Consider the following 18,484-nt stretch of genomic DNA (forward strand, 5'->3'; position numbering starts at 1 on the left):
TGGAACTTTTAAAAACTGAGATTGAGTTTGTTGTTTATAACTAGGTGCTTTAAATTCAGGAGCAGATTTCATATCATTATTTTTTCTTTTAAGGCTTTTTCATGGTATCTCTCTTGCTTGAGCAATCCTATTTATTAAATTTCAAAGAAACCTGAGAGATCACAGATCAGGTAGATATTTACACTCGGATCATAACATATACATCAAAAGAAAGATTGAGTGGATAACACAAAGGCCAACTGGAATATAAGCAATGTGTTGTGCACTTCAGGTTGCATTTTCATTACTTGATTTTTTTTTTAAGATGGAAGGCATATTTTCAGAAATCATTCATTCTACTTTGAGGGTTTCATCCAGTGGTAGATATTACATTACATTGTATGTGTGGTATATAAATACTAAAAGCAAAAGGACAGTTATTTTATGCCTCCAGAATCAACATATGCTTATAAGAATCGTCTCCATAATACTTCTGTAAGTAAATTTTCCCCCTTAATTAAGTTCCTAGTCTTTCAATTACAGATATGAAACAAGTTCGCTCTATTTTACCATAGCAGAAAACGAAATAAACTGAGACCTGGAAATCTGTCTATGTATGAAAGCCCATGCTGACGTTGTCTCCTTTTAAAATCATTAAAGGAACTATAACAAATTGCATCCTTTGAAATGGAAATTATACAACTTCCAAATTCACTTCTCAGGAACTTTTTTTTTTTTCTTCCCCCTTTGGATGATATGTTCTCAATATGATTTTTTCCAGACTACACTTTTCCTTTTTTTTTACACCTCCGGGTTTAATCCCAATCAAAGCTAGCAAGTTCCATCCCTGTGGGGCACTAAAGAGAATTGTTTCATATTGTTACTGGGAGGATTTGTGACTTTAATTATTTCTGCAATTATTTGCTACAATTCAACTGTGATTTTATTCCATAATCACAGTTTTACTTCCTGATCAATTATTTGATGCCTCTTCAAAACAACTCGGCTAATCTAACTTTGGGCCTTACACATAATGTCGTTTTATACGTGCTCATAGTTTGGTTTCTTGTTGGAATACTTCAGAAAAGCAATAAACCTTCCCATGGGGCAAACACAGCTTTGCAACTTTTCTGTAACAATTTAATTAGTAAAATTATCAGAAAGATACTTCATAACATTGTGATGTTTCAGCTCATTTTATGTGTCCAACCAGCAACCCCTCTACTTCTTAACTCAAATATGAAATTCTAGATCATGATTAAGTTATTAAGCCAGAGTTCACTTCTTTGGAGAGACCCATGAAAGTTATGGTCCTTTTGATGTTTGCCCAGTAGAGACAACTTTATTCTGAGTATTTTCTTTGTGTATTTCTATTAAAAAAGTATGTTTGTTCCCCTGCCTATTCTATTTTTTAGTACTTTATTTGTATTTCCTATCGCAATAAAACATGTAATGCACACTTTCAGGGAAGAGACATTGTTTTTAAAAAATCAAAGGAAAATAAATAAACTAATATGCATATATACTTGAGTTTTACACAAGTGCTAACCTAAGAGGTTAGCATTACACTGACTCCCAAAACATAATTTCTCTTTTACCTCATCAATGTGACCATACAGGTTTGTTATTAGCCAAGATTTATCTTGGCATCTTGTATAAACTGATTTTTTTCAAAGAGTCACATAAAGTACCTGCTGCTAGGTATGCAAGCAAAGTCATATAATTTGGTCAGGGCCAATAAGCTGATAAAACAACAAATCTGATCACATCACTCAACTACATATCTTTAAACTTTCAGACTACCAGTCTCATGTTGATCAATGATACTGTTGTGCATAAGTTGGGAAAAGTATGAAGCTTATAGCCTAGGAATATTTGAGTTTCCAGAGTGTTTTGTTTCCTATGGCTGCAGTAACAAATTACCACAAACTTAGTAGCTTAAAACAACAGAAATTCATTATCCTATCAGTATGGATGTCAGAAATCATCCCAAAAGGGTCCTTCTGGGCCGAAATCAAAGCATGAGTAAGGCTGCATTCCTTTCTGGAGGTTCTAAGAAGGAATGTCTTTTCTTGTTATTTTCAGCTACTAGGGGCCACCACGTTGGCTTGGAACTCCTTTCCTTCATCTTCAAAGCCAGCAATGGCCAGTTGAGTCTTTTTCACATCACATCTCTCTGACACTGACTCTCCTCCCTTCCTCCCTTCTCCACATTTAAAGACTCTTCTGACTATATGGTGTCCACCTGGATAATTCAGTTTAATCTCCCTTTTTAAAAGTCAGATGATTAGAAACCTTAATTTAATCTGCTTCCTTAATCCTCCTTTGCCATGTAATGTAACATATTCACAGGTTCTGGGGTTAGGAGGTGACATCTTGGGGGGATATCCTTCTGCCTGTTATACTGAGCAATACTTGTAAGCCTTAAATAGAAGCTTTATAGGCTTCAAAGCACATCTATTCCAAGTCTGGGTGTACGTTTAACACTGGAACATTTTTTGAGGCCTTCTGCAAGTTGCTTCTAGTTCATGTTTTTATTTCCTCATTACATACTAGATAAAAGCAAAATAAATACTTTGGACTTTTCATACCCTATATTATTTCATCACTAATTTAAAAAACAATTTCATGTTTATACTTTGAAAAAGTCTTGCCTAAATCCAACCAAACATTACATTTGGAAGCTGTTTCCTATTAACTTTATCATATTGCATGTGGAAACTTGTTTTAATCAGAATAAAAAACAAATGCATATATACATATATATATGTATATGAAAATCAGAGCAATGGTGAAAGTAAAGTAGAAAAGAATATGCTACATTATATGACAAATAAGTCTGTCAATTTGCCTATCTTTGTTATATGTCATTTCTGATCCAGCCATATACTTTTTCATCAATTACTGCTTCAATAAAATAAGCAACCATCTGTCTATTTAGTCATTCATTTATTTACCCACTTACCATCTATTTACTGAATGCCTACCATTTCTTAGGCTCCATCTTAGAATATCAAAGAAAAAGCATTAGAAACAATTTTTGACATGTCTCTGGCAGGATGAAACCTCAAGCAACTTCTCCCCTGCTATCCTACTTTGGTAGAGTAAGTTATTTGATCACCAAACTCATGTCCTCATCCTAGCATATGACTAGCCTATATTCCAGTCTTTGGGGGGGGCGGAGCAAGATGGCCGAATAGGAACAGCTCCAGTCTTTGCAGGCCAGTAACACTGTATGACTCTATACCGGTCAATGAAATGAATTATGTATACCATTTCTATGAGCTATCTTTTTAACGTTTCTTTTTCTCTTTTCCCTCTTCAACTTGAAGGAATAGAGACTAACCCACAAAGTGACATTCGTAACTACGAATTTAAGAGTAGAGCCCTAATATGGAAAAATCCTGGGCTGTTGTTTCACTAATTGGAGGACAGTGGCTCAGTAGAGCCTCCGAACCAGCAATTATATCAATATACTGTTATTTGAAACATAAGTAAATGCTACTGTGTTAAGCCTTTGAGATTTTGGGATTCATAGTCAGTAGTGTAATTGAACAAATGTCAAACACAACAATGTGAATGAAAGAATTACTTTTAAACTCTATGTTCAGGTTAATTAAAAAATAATTATGGCCTGTGGAAGATAGAAAGCATAAAAAACATAAGGGCTACACAAGACAAGATTTTCATAGACGTAATTTAGGGTGAACTACAGCAGCAACTATAGAGAGAAAAGTGAAGAGATTGCAAAATCTCTATCAGTAGATTTCAAAACTGCAGGACAAAAAGCACCTTCTGGATGGAAGGGGCTTGTTCTGAAGGTAAAATCCCCAAAGACCTTGCATCAAAACAAAAGCCATGAGAACTGGAGTGATTGGCATTGCAGTCTATGGAATATAAGCCACATAGGCAACTCTAATAAAGGTGCTTAAAGAACTGATCTAAAAACAAAACAAAACAAAACAAAACCACCACACTCAGAGTGGGTGGGGACAGTTTCTGTAAAAAGCTGGGCCAGGAAAATCTAACAAATCCCAAGAAGTAATAAAAAGAGAGCTAACACAGAATACACAGAAAGATATAAAAACAAAAGGCGGGAAAGCAAGAAAAGTGGGCAGAGTTTTGGAAAGAAAAATGCTGTCACAGAACAGATGACAATTCTGTCCAAACATTTCTCTGAGAATTGGGAGAATGGGTATGAGGCACTTGTTTCTGTGAAGGAAAACCACACAGCAGATATACAGGAGGAAACAGACACAAAATAAATAAATAAATAAAAATGGAACTGGCAGAACCCAGGGAAGAAATGGAGAGAGATGTAACAAAATGCAGACACTGCGAAAAATTCAGTAAGGGATGCAGTGGATGGGAATTACCAGAGCAATCAAATGAGTACATTTAAAAAAACTAAAAGCAGAGTGAAAGAAAGATCATTATAAATATCAGGCAAAGGAGTTTTCTGATGTTCTTAACTGGCTCCTCAATAAAACTAAACCAAATATTTGAACAAGAAAGAAAAAAACCCATTAAGATATAGTTCAAAGACATATTGCTGAATAAATCAATACCTGAATCTAGCTAGTTAAAAGGCACACCAAACACAAGGAAAAGTTGACCCAGAGTAGTCAACATGGGAGATATTCTACTAAGATACTAGATCTTAATGATAAATAGCAAATAGATCCACAAAAAGACAAAATCTTTCATTAAAACTTTAGACTGGCATCAAATTTTCTATAGCAACATTCAAAAACAGGGGACCATAGAAAATAATAAATAAAATGGAAGGAAATAGAGTAACAACTATTATTATTTAAAGATTAAAAGAGGAGATCTAAAGATTATTTATTCAACCATGGTGTTCCCCTTGTAAATAGTCTATAGAAAAGTAATTTTAAATATAGAGGACTTCAGGATGTTTCTTATGAGTCCTTATTTAGAAAAACAAAGGTAACTATTAGATGAACTCTAGCCAAACAAGAGATTATTGGAGAAATCCCAGCAAAAAGGGTTAGTGGTTTTGATTATTTTAATTTCAGAATTAGGCTTAGAATAGATGTATGGATGATCATGACAGATTAGAATTTAAGGTATATGCCCATTACTAACAATGACAATAAAAAGAGCATGAATAAGGAAAAGATAATGAACAATTTGAGTAGGAAGAAAGATTGGGTCCACAGGAACTGCTGGTGTTTTTTGCTGTAAGTAATACTAATTCACCTTGATTCAGAAACCTTGTATTTGTTTTTAGGATAATATGAATATAGCTATTATAAACTTCAGAGTCTAAGTTACCGATTATAAAACAAAGATTTTCATATCGCATTAACAAAACAAAATCCAACTCTATACCATGTGCAATAGACATGCCTGAACAAAGTACTTCGGGGAGTATGAAATTAAAAGGATGTGCAGAATTGTAGCAGGAAAACAAAGTAAGAAGAAAACATGGATTGCACTGTCAGTATCAGAACAATATTTATAAATGAAGTAATATTATGTAAAACAAACAAGGGTGCTTTATGATGCTAAAATGCGTAACTTATATCAACCTTAACACTCACACATCATAATTACAGAAAATGTAAAAAGAAATAGAAACGCACTAGTAGTAGGGCATGGTAATACAGGACAATAATGAATTCCTACAGTAGTGCTCATGGAACATTCACCAAAGAAATCACCATATATTTGGAGAGAAAACTTTAATTAATGCTGAAACAGAAAAAGCATGAAAAATGTTGTCTGTTTTCAATAAACTAGAATTTCAATAACAAAGATATAAACAAAAAGTCATTCTCTGTTAATGAACAAGGATCATTTTTAAAACATGTATATCAATAAGAAAAATCAGAATTGCTAGAGAACAATGATAATGTAAATATTACTTACGTATAAAAGTGCTATGGAGAAAATTCATTGCCTTATATAAGTATAAAAATTTTAATTCGGAGGCTAAGGCAGGCGGATCACTAAAGGTCAAGACTTCAAAACCAGCCTGGCTAACATGATGAAACCCTGTCTCTACTAAAAATACAAAAAATAGGCCAGGCGCAGTGGCTGATGCCTGTAATCCTAGCGCTTTGGGAGGCCGAAGCAGGTAGATCACCTGAGGTCAAAAGTTCAAGACCAGCTCTGGCCAACATGGTGAAACCCTGTTTCTACTAAAAATCCAAAAAGCAATTAGCCAGGTGTGGTGGCACGTGACTGTAATCCCACATACTCAGGAGGCTGAGGCAGGAGAATCACTTGAAACTGGAAGGTGGAGGTTGCAGTGAGCCGAGATTGTGCCACTTCACTCCGGTGTGGGCAAAACAGTGAAACTCTGCCTAAAAATTAAAAAAAAAAAAAAAAAAAAAAAAAAAAAAAGCCAGATGTGGTGGGGCATGCCTGGATCCCAGCTACTTGGGAGGCTGATGCAGGAGAATTGTTTGAACCTGGGAGGTAGAAGTTGCCATGAGCTGAGGTCGCGCCACTGTACTCTAGCCAGGGCAACAGACTGACACTTCATCTCAAAAAAAGAAAAAAAAAATTAAAAGATACAAATGAATCAACCAGGTATCAGGCTCAAATGTCATTAAAAAACAGCCATGTAAACAAAAATTTAAAAACTAATACATTACAGAAGGAGAAAAAAGACACAAATTTGTAAACCCTGTTGATTAGGAGTAAATATAGAATAGCTAAACTTATAAGGGGTAATATATTATTATTATTATTATTATTATTATTTTATGTAATTATAAGAAATAACAAAAAGAAAAGCATAAAATTTAAAAAGGGAAAGAACTTAGGGAGAAGCAACCAGAGAGACAGCCTGTTAAAAGAATCACAGGTAAATACTCTGAAGCTTTTGGAAAATTGTGCATTATTTCCTATGAAATTAAAGTTACCAGGATAGATCTCAGAGGAGAAAGAAAAAAAAAACAACAACAACAAAAAAAAACGTACACAGAAAAATGTCCATTGAAAGAGTGGCATTTGCCAAAGAGTTTTTAAGGGAAATTCTACCCAGCAATTAAATAGCAGGTAATTGCAATTAAGCTTTAGAGCATTAAGAAAAGGACAACATTCAAACTCTTTGTACTAAATGAATATGATGCTCCAAAGTATTAAACACAAAAAGTGAAAATTAGATGCTAATCTCAGTAATGCATAGCCATGCAAAATTTACAAATAAAATTCTCCAACAGGGAATTCAGTAACATATTAAGGGAACTATATCATTAAAAAGTGAGTTTTATTTTAGGAAGTCAAAGAAAGTTCAATATTATTAAATATACTAATCACTTTCATATTGCTATGTCTTAGGAGGGAAAAAAGGTATTTCATTATATCCATATAAACTGAAAGGTATGGATGATATTTTAAAATTATTCTAAAAATATTCAATAAAACAAGATTGAGCTATACTTACATAATACAAAAATGTCATCTGTCTCAGCCCAAAGCTAGAGTTGTTATTTTTCAAAAGAAAACTCTAGAAGCAGTCAAGAGAAGACTTCAAAACATGGTATCACTGTTACTTTATAATATCCTAGAGATGTTAGACAAGATGATTATATAAGATTAAGCAACAGAAGCATAAAAAAAGAAAGAAGTAGATACAACTCTCAGTATTTATAGAAAACATGATGGAATACCTAAAAATCCCAGGACTCAACTGAAAAAAATGCTACCAACAAGGGAAAGCCATATTCGTTATTAAACATAATACCAATAAATCAATATCTTCAGGCAAATTAACCACATCATAGAAGGTAAAAAATTATATCAACAACCACAAGATAAACGATTTAGAGAAAAAAAGTTACAAAAACCACAGAGAAATGCACAAGAATAACCGGAAATAATGATACACAGCCTATTAGAAGTACATTTTAAAGCACTTCCGAAGGTTATAAAGAAAAGAAGAAATAAAGACACACTCAGTTCCCAGTAGCAAAGTACAGCACATAAACATGCGAATATGCCATATGTTGTTTTATTAATTCAACTTGATCTCAATAAAGATATCAAAATATTTTAAAAAATGAAACAAGATGATTTTAAGTATAAACAAATAAATTAATAACTATAGCCAGTAAACTTTAAAAAGTGAAATGAGAGGAAACAGACACTCTTTGATAAGGCCTTAATAATTAACTTGGTATATTACTGGATCATAGATAAATTAAATATAAAAGAAAATCCAAAAATAAGAACAAATTAACATAGTAAAAAAAGAGTAACTCAGTGAGGAAAAGATAGATTACTAATTAATGTTGTTATCACAATGAAGTAAAAATACTCTACACTAATTTTCTCTCTATATATTTATATTTATTTATATTTATATTTATATTTATATTTATATTTATATTTATATTTTTGGGAGTCTCCCTCTGTCGCCCAGGCTGGAGTGCAGTGTTATGATCTCGGCTCACTGCAACCTCTGTCTCCTGGATTCAGGGGATTTTCCTGCCTAGGCCTCACGAGTAGCTGGGATTACAGGCATGCACAACCATGACCAGCTAATTTTTGTATTCTTAGTAGAGACAGGGTTTCACCATGTTACCCAGGCTGTTCTCAAACTCCTGAGCTCAGGCTATCTGCCCACCTCTGCCTCCCCAAGTGCTAGGATTACAGGCAGGAGCCATCACACCCGGCCTATACTCTAATTTTAAAGATAAAGTAATCCCAGCACTTTGGAAGGCCAAGGCGGGCAGAAGACTTGAGGTCAGGATTTTGAGACCAGCCTGGCCAACATGGTGAAACCTCATCTCTACTAAAAATAAAAATAAATAGAAAAAATAAATCAGCCAGGCATGGTGACAGGGGCCTATAGTCCTAGCTCCTTGGGAGGCTGAAGCAGGAGTATTGCTTCAACCCAAGAGGCAGAGGTTGCGGTAATCCGAGATCTCACCACTGCACTCCAGCCTGGGTGATAGAGCGAGACTCAGTCTCAAAAAAAAAAAAAAAAAAAAAAAGATAAATGAAAATCTGAGGAAAATATATTGCAACCCATAACACAGACAGATAATACCCATAATACATAACTCTGTGTCTGGAAAATTGATGAGCTGAGCATTAATAACCCAATACAGAAATGGATGCGTAATGTGAACCCTCAATATGCAGAAAAGTAAAAAGGTATCAAACATATGCAAAGATGATCAACCTTAATATTAAACATATAAATAATATAAATGAAAATACAAATAAAAATTATATTTTTTTGCTTATCATACTAGCTACAAATATATGTTCAATATCAAATTATGCTGGGAAGACTGTAGGGGAAACAGGAACTTTAACATACAGCAAGTAGGAGAGTGAGTCAATTCAATCTCTGTATAAGGCAATTTGGTAGCAGCTATTGATATTATAAGTACATGTAACAGTTGACCTAACAATGCTATTATGAACATATTCTTAAACAGACATGACCCTGAATTGTATTAAGTTTGAATTCTAGAGTCTAGATAAACAAAAAGGTAAGCAAAATTAAGGCCAAAGCTATTAAAATTACATGTAAATTCCAGACACATTTTTAAGTGGAGATATATGTACACATGTGTCAAATGACCTTTGTACATGGCTATTTGAGTAATATTTTTAATAACAAGAGATTGAAAACAAATAATATCCATCAATGGAATCTATATATTATCAGTATATACAAGAAAAAAACAAAAAAGCAAAGTAAAGAATATTGTGTGTGGCTTCCTATCTTCTGAGTAGAAAAGAAGATAAAATGAAGAATCCATATTGATAATTGTTTGTGTAGCCTAACGATTCTCAGAAAGGATATAAAATAAATAAAGAGTGGCTCTCAATTGGCTGAGGAAATTGGATAGATGGGAAACAAGAATGGGGGAAAATGTTTTCATTTTTTCATTAGATACCTTGCTTAATTGTTTCCTTTTGACTAAAATGAAGGCCATTTTTATCCAAGAATTAAATAAGAACAAATAAAATAAAGAACAATGCTATATGTTCTTCATTCCACCATTCACCTAATACTGAATTTTTCTGGAGAGTCTACTTGCCTGAATCAAAGAATTAGAAGATGCTTTTAACACCTAGAGTTAAGGTTCTAAACCCAGAACCAAATGCTAGTTTAAAAAGTAATCAGTCAATTCAGATTTGGCTATTCTGTAGCCAAATGTAGATAAATGTGACTTGGTAATTCACATAGGATAATACTGTTAAAATGCTTCATTTTTTTCTCTTTAGGAAGATGAATGTATTTTTACTTTTTTTGCATCCTGGAAGAAAACATCTCTCTCTACATTGAAAGGACAAAAGAATTAGAATCCTAGTCCAAACTTCATTTTGAGGTTATGCTTGTTCAGCTTGACAATAAGAGAACAGTTTTCTTCTTCTTTGTCATCATCAATCTTGTCTGTGAAATATTGTATTTTAAGAACATGAAGGCAAGCTACACAGGAAGAGAACTGTAATGTAAGTCAACCTGCCATTCAATGTACTAATCCTCTAAACATCTCAACTGTCAAACCACAGATATCTGAGTGCTTGTGTGCAGCAGATAAAGAAAATCACTGGACAACAAAAAATGTTTAAAGGAAAACTAGATGCACATGTCTTGATACGGTTTTCCATCCCAAATACTAAAATAAATGATACAGTGACATTTTAACCTTATGCAGCAGGAGTGTATAATACAAACATTATATTCCAGTTTATTAAGTACTTCATTTATATGACAGAATTTAAACCTCATAGTACCCATGTCATGTGAGATGGGCATTGTTATCTGCATTTTACAATTGGAAAAACAGAGTGTCAAAGAGGATGAGGAACTAGATCAAGGTCAAAGAGATTTGAGCTGAGACTCAAATACAGGCTTTTGATTTCAAACTTTACAATCCAATTACTTTGCTCTCTTATGAATTCATATGGTTTAGATATGTGTCCCCACCCAAATCTCATGTTGAATTGTAATCCCCAATGTTGGAGGGGCCTGGTGGGAGGTGATTAGATCATGTTGGGGACTTTCCCCTTGCTGTTCTCATGAGATCTGTATAGCACCTTTTCCTTCTCTCTCTTTCCCCTTCTCTGGGCATGTAAGATGTGCCTGATTCCCCTTCATATTCTGCCATGATTGTCTGTTTCCTAAGACCTCCCCAGTCATGCATCCTGTACAGCTTGCAGAACTGTGAGTCAATTAAACCTCTTTTCTTTATAAATTACCAAGTCTCAGGTAATTCTTTATAACAATGTGAGAACAGACTAAATACACACATGATATCACATAAACATTGCTTTTATCCTTACTCTCTAATTCACAACAAACGATCTTAGGCACTTAAGTAGACTGATGATGTGGAAGAGTTCCAAGGAAATAGCAATGCTTAATACCTGGGGATATAAAATTTCAGTTAAAATTAGTTGTGTCATATTTTACATTTATAGGTTATCTAAATTAATTTAAAATTTGAAAAGACAAAAAGTAAGATAACACTACATTTCTTGCTTATCTTTTCCTTTGATACATGGAACCTATTTACCCACGGTTCAAGAGAAATAAAATTATTTCAAACGATCTAGAAATAACTCAAATTGCTCTGAGGATAATTACTGAAACCAAGTAATACAGATCATCATTTTGGATAATTGTTCATCCAAACTATCTCTGCCTTTAGGAGTTCATACTGACTATAGATGCTTTTTCTACATAAAAATGATATTTTGGAGAAAAATGTTGCAAAAATATCAGACAGAAAACTCTTAGTCTGTATTTTGCTAGAAAGCACAAGGATATTTTCCTGTCTCTTACTTTCAATATTATTTAAAATGTGAATTTGAAAATAAGTAAATGTCATTAATTAGGTTTTAGGCATAGAGAGCTAAGTAAGAATTCTTCTAGTATCGTTTTATGAGAAAAAATACCTCTACATCTTTCCCCCACCAGAATGAATCATCTCTTTGTTCTAGATCTGATATCACCCTGGACTGTAGGCATTAACTGAATTCTATGGCCAAGGTAAAAAAAAAAAATCAAATAAACACAATATGGTCAATGGCTTTTAAAATTACACACAGTAAAGTCCAGAGACATTTTCATGGCCTATGAGACCCTGCATTATCTCACTCTCTTCTTCTGCTCTGCCTTTACCTGGGAACTCTCTTCCCATCGTTATTACAGCTATAGGGCACCATGTGGAGCCTCATGGACCTCAATATGGAAACCCCATTCTTGTCAAATGCCACATTACATACTTGCTACACTTCCTTCTTGGAAGACTGGTTCTCAAAATCTCCCTGGGTTGATTCCAGATCTTTTCAACCAGGTCCCCACAAAAAATTTATTTCTCCAAAGATACCAAACTGACCACCAATTTATAAATCACCAACAACTGAACCCATTCTCTATTACACTACTTTGCTTTAATGTCTTCATCACTTATCTATGAAATGTTATTGTTGAAAGAATTACTTCTGTAATACTTTTTTCATTAAAATATAAATGTTGTACATTATATACCACTGTTCCCCCAGCACTTAAAAGAGATGTTGATATACAATAGATGTACATTAGGTCATACATTGCAATGACATGCTGTTAAAGTTTCACTGGTTAAAGATGGACTATTGAAAAGAAAACTCAGACAGAAGGAAATAAAAGTGGCCTGATAAATTACATAGATTTTATTACACACAGACACACAGAGGATTGAAGAAAGGAAATGCATTTAACAAGTCCGCTGTTATCATTCCTTTCCTGTCACCCTTCTCCTAGAGTTTTCAAAAGCAGGTAGCAGAAGAAACAGTATCTTATGGAACTGTCATGTCCCTATTATTTCTGTGTTTAGCTAGCTATATAACTATGGGTCATAACACACTTGCCAGTCTGAGTGTCATTATTTATAAACAAGCCTGAAAGTCTTTTATAACTCTAAATGCCATGATTTTATAAAAACAGGAAAATCATTTTATAGTATTTAAATATCTTGGTGAAAATATAAATTTATACAAACAGTTTTAAGAGAAGAAAATAGGTTGGCATATTTGGGATAAAAAGCTAAGACTGCAGTATGTGTTTAAGTTGAATTTCTGTTAAAAAAAACTTGCAACTTCAAAGCTGGCATAGTCTATTTTTTGCACATGCACTCAAAACCCCTAGAGCAATAGACATGTTTTTAATGACTCAAAAAGTAGAAACTGCCAATTTATTTTTCCTCAAATAATTAAATCTTTAATTAATTTCACATATAGTTAGTAATAAGCATCATCCTAGTTTTGAACTTTCAAGTATTCCTCAGTTTGCTTTTAGCATGCTTCTGTGCTTACTGGAGCTACTTAAGTCTCATGATCAGTTTGAGAATAGCTCTCAAACTTTCACTTCTTAAAAAAATAAAACACATTCCAAATTATGTGGGGAACTGTTGAGTCAAGAGACACAAATTATATGAAACCATAAAGTGGCATAATTGAGCAAAGCAATTTTGGTGAGAAACTAAAAAGGAGGGGGAAATCATGTAAATGTGATTATTTCTAATTAGAAACAATGAGTAACCAAATCAAATTATACAATGAGGATTTGATTTAGATCCCTGGAGGAAAGCCACACAAGCATTTGCATTCATCTCCAGCTTTTACGTTCCCCTATTACTTCTCAATGCTTTCTTAGACCCTTAATTGTAAGTAAGATGGTTGTTAGCATAGATCTTTAGCTAGCTCTCTGTATGCAGGCTTATATTCCAGTTAAGATTTATGTTCTCTCAATCTTACTCACCAAAAATGTCCTGGGTCCTTATTGCATGCAAAGACACCATACTAAGTGCCATAAGGTGACATAAAAAAGGCATACACCTTTGCTAAATTCATTGCTTAGTGTTCTTGAACAAACCAGAAAAACTGATATTTACTGGGAGATCTAGAAATTGCTTCTAGATTTGTGATAGCCAGCTACATAACCTCAGCTAAATAATTTAACTACTAATATCTTTGTTTCCTTATTAAGAGAAGTGTGTGAAGGGGGCAGGCTGGTGGGGTGCTGGTGAAAGTTAGCCAAATTTAAGCAAACTATATTGAGAAATTTCTTCTGCCAGGTGCTTAGGGGAGAGCCTGACTTTGTACTTAGTAAAACTAGCCCAATTGTCCAACAGAACTGATGTTTAAATATAGAAATTGATCTTCCCAGTCTTAAAACTTGAGGAAGTCACATTTGTCTTATCTGAGTTCCTTTCTTAGAAACCAACCATTATGCCTCCCAAATAGTATCAAGGAACTGAAATTCACCAGATCGTTGCATCTGGATAATGAGATGCCAGACCCCTCCCCCATCATGATTGTGTAACTGACCACATGCTTCCTGTTGATCAACTTCTCTTCCTTACTGCCCCCAACCCCCAATTCCTGTTTTCTCACACATGGCTACATTTCTCCCTGCTATATAAACCCGTAATTTTAGTAGGTCAGGGAGATGAATTTGAGATTGATCTTCCATCTCCTCAGCTGTAGCACTGAAGTAAAGCCTTCTTCCCTGGAAATACTTGTCTCAGTGATTGGCTTTCTGTGCAGCAAATAGCAGGACCTAGACCAAACCCCCCAGCATTTTGGTAACATTAGGACCTCAGCAAAGTAGGCGTATAATAGAATAAAATAGCAGACTTCAATGAACTTACCTAGAATTTTACAATTAAAAAAAACTCTAAGGAGGTTATTTTAAATTTAGCACGCACCTAAGTTGTGTGTTAATCTTTAGTGTTTTCAAATCTGATTTGACAAATGGTCCTATCATTTTCTTTTCTTTTTTTTTTTGAGATGGAGTCTCACTCTCTTGCCCAGGCTGGAGTGCAGTGGCATGATCTCGGCTCACTGCAGCCTCCACCTTCTGGGTTCAATTTATTCTCCTGCCTCAGCCTCCCGAGTACCTGGAACTATAGGTGTGTGCCACCATGCCCAGCTAATTTTTTGTAGTTCTAGTAAAGATGAGGTTTCACTATGTTGATCAGGCAGGTCTCGAACTCCTGACCTCATGATCCTACTACCTTGGCCTCCCAAAGTGCTGGGATTACAGGCATGAACCACCATGCCTGGCCCTCAATCCCTTTTTTAAGACTAGCTTCCTTGCTGTTGTTTGAACACAACATGCACTCTCCCTGGTTTCTTGGTCTCTGTATTAATTGTTACCTCCAGCTGAAATATTCGTACTTCCAGGGACGTCATACCAAACCACCCTAATCATTCTCTATTTTCTTATTGTGCCTTATTTTCTTTTCACGTAAAATCATCTTTTTTTTTTTTTTTTTTTTGCCATTTTACTATATATGTTTTCACTTATTTATTGTCTGTGTGTCCAACTGTTATGTAAGCTCTATGATAGTAGATGCAGTGTCTGTTTTATTCATTGCTATATTCTCAGTCCCTAGAACAGTACCCCACTCTTAGAATGAATACAATAAATGTTTGTTGGTTGAGCAAATGGGGGGATGTACCTTAATATGTTCAATTCTTTGGGCCTTTTAAGCTAATATTGCATACAAAGAAAACAGAGGCATAGTCCCTGCCCTAATAATACAGAGCATTGTGATCATACCTCATTATACCTAATCATATATAATGCCAGGAGACTCCAATAAATGCCATTTTAGCCATTATTAGAGATGATGCCAGTATACTCAGATAAGTGATCTAATACCCATTAGAGCATAGCTTCAGATCAAATGACCACCTGTAGGAGAGGAGACCAACTGTGAAGACCTAGCTCTTTGAATTGTTTCCTAAGTAGTGTGTAGTGAATAGAAGCAAAGATTGAAAGACATGACAATTAAATGAGCTTCAAGAGACCTCTGAGCGCCAACATTGTAATTCTGAGTTTCATTACATCAGCTTTTTCATAAACTAAATGATCATGTTCTTGATACTGAAGTTGTAATTTACTGGATGTATGCTAACATTACATCAGACTAGCATTTCTCAGTGGCAAATAATATTCGAGAGTTCTTAATTGAACAAATGTTTCTTGATTAGCTTAAACAATGCTTTACACTGAAAGATCTTTTGAAAAGTCAGAATGCCCTGTGGCCGATTAACCCTCTGAGTGATTTTGTAGCAAGGACATATTTTTAATCCTTCAACAATCCAATGTATTTCCTTAGCACATTAATTTTTATCTCCCCAAACAATATTTGCTTGACTTCAGTTTAGGAAGCACTGCTCTAGACCATATTCTCCTTGAAGGCAGGAAACTATTTCTTATTTATTGCTTTAGAGCCCATACCTAGCCCAGTGTAGGAGATACCTATTTTAAAAAGTCAAAGAGATGAATATTGAAAGAGTTAATAAATTGCATTCTCTTTTCCTAGAACCAGGGGCACATATAAGGGCACATGAAAATAACATGTGAATACTAATATGCTATAGGCTTGCTTCAGGGGATATCTCTCAGACATTTTTCTAAGCCCTGGAACCGGTGTGCCTGGACTGAAAGGAAAACATTTCTGTGCCTAGTAGGAGGCAACCTCTTCAATAGGAGAGAAAGACAGATTTTTAATACAGGCAATTACTTCCATAAAATTACTTAATGATAGCATAGTTTGTCTAGATTAGGTTGGTATGATACATCTGCTAAGGCATCTGAAGCATCTACTGAATTGTATTAGTTCTGTAAAAGGATGCAGTGTTTATGACTCATGCATAATATCCAGGCTCCCATATTTTATAAGATTATTCTAAATTGGGTAAGATTTCACCCATAAGGCCAGAAAAATTATGTTGTGATTACCTTTTCCTTCTAGTTTTCTATTCATTAAAAAAATAAATTGATGAATTTATCACCAGTTACATATTAATTATAAAAACCCAGCAGACTGTGTTATTTTAATATTATTTAAAAGAGCTTGAGAAATAAGCAGTAGGTAGAGTCCTTAATCTGAGCCAAAGGACAAGATTTATAATGGTTATAATAATAACAGCAATGACAGCAGCTCCCATTTATTAAGCATCTACTGTGTGCTAGGAACCAACTTAGTTTATTTATATATGTTATTAATTACTTAATTTAAAGCAAAGACAATCCCATCTCTTTCTACAGAAGAGAAAAACTACCTTAATGAGTGGCAGAGACCTGATATAATATGTCGGTTTTTCTGACTCCAAAATCTAGATCCCTGTACGTCACATGGGAAGCTTTTCAAGTAGATTGTCGAGAAGACAACTGATATTGGCTTGGCATATAAGGAGGTTTCATGAAGAGATTCATTGCATAAGTGTTTCACAGACACCTCTGTACTATACTTGCCTAATGTAACCATCTGGATCACTCACCTTTGGTTTTGCCAATCAGCAAGTGGTTCTTTTTTATTTTCCTTATCATACTTTCATCCTTGTGTTTGAACTGTAGGTGCCAAATCTATTTGTTCATTGATTCAGGTCAAAAACCTAAGTCACATGGGACATCTCCTTTTCTCATGTGCCACAAGTTTCATCACCAAATTACGTTGCTGCTACCTTCAAAACAAATACACAATTTGAATACTTCTTGCAGTGTCCACTGTTTCCATCATGGTCCAACGTACAACCATAGCTGACCTGATTATTACAATAGCTCTCTAAGTGCAAACCTATTTTCATCCTGTTTCTATTGGAATCTACTCTCAACCCACCATCCTGAATATAAGCCGCATCTGGTAGGTCATTCTAGGCCATTGCAAATACTTCAACTTTTATTCTGTGTGAGACGGGTTATTCTGTGTGAGCCCTTGGATGGTTTGAGGAGAGATGGGCTGGCCACCGTAGCCTTCTTTCTGTGCTGTGAACATCTCACATAATCTCCACTCCAGGACCTTGTCAGGGGCTGCCCATCTTCTTGGGACACTCTTCTGAGTAGGGGCAGAGCTCACTCCAATTCCTTAGGTATTTACTCAAATGGCTTCTCTGTGTGGCCTCCTTGTCATCATATTTAAAATTAAACCTTCTTTCATCCTTTCAAGTGTTTTCTATCCTTTCTTCTTTTTCCATGGTGCTTATTACTATCACACTTCATATTTCACTTCTTTATTTACTATTTTTTTATAGTCCAGAGGTATTTTACTTTTTTAAAAAACACCTGTTATGCTATGAATTCATAGGGAATAGGCTTCAGCATCTCTGGCTCCTTTCCATTGCTTCCCATAATGTGTGCTTCTCTGGGCGGAGCAGGCTGGTCTTTCCATTCAACCCAGCCACCTTTCTCTTTGGCTTCCTTTTCTGATCATTTTCCTTCATGGGTTTCAGGAAGCTAACTTGGCTCCTAGAGTGCCTAACATGCTCAATATGCACGTTAATTCTCTTAGCAGGAATCTTGCCCTTAACTTGCTTGTTTACAACAATGCCAGTGACATGCTGGGTAATGCTGAAGACACAGTTTTGCCATGGTAACGTTTGTGGGCATTCCTCTTTGAGCAGTACCCATTCCCCATTCCCCGATGTCTATAATATCACTCTTCTTGTAGATTCGGATGTATGTGGCCAAAGGAACAACTCTACATTTTCTAAAAGGCCAAGGAAATAT

This window comes from Rhinopithecus roxellana, chromosome 3 (assembly GCF_007565055.1).
Source record: "Rhinopithecus roxellana isolate Shanxi Qingling chromosome 3, ASM756505v1, whole genome shotgun sequence".
Taxonomy (NCBI): domain Eukaryota; kingdom Metazoa; phylum Chordata; class Mammalia; order Primates; family Cercopithecidae; genus Rhinopithecus; species Rhinopithecus roxellana.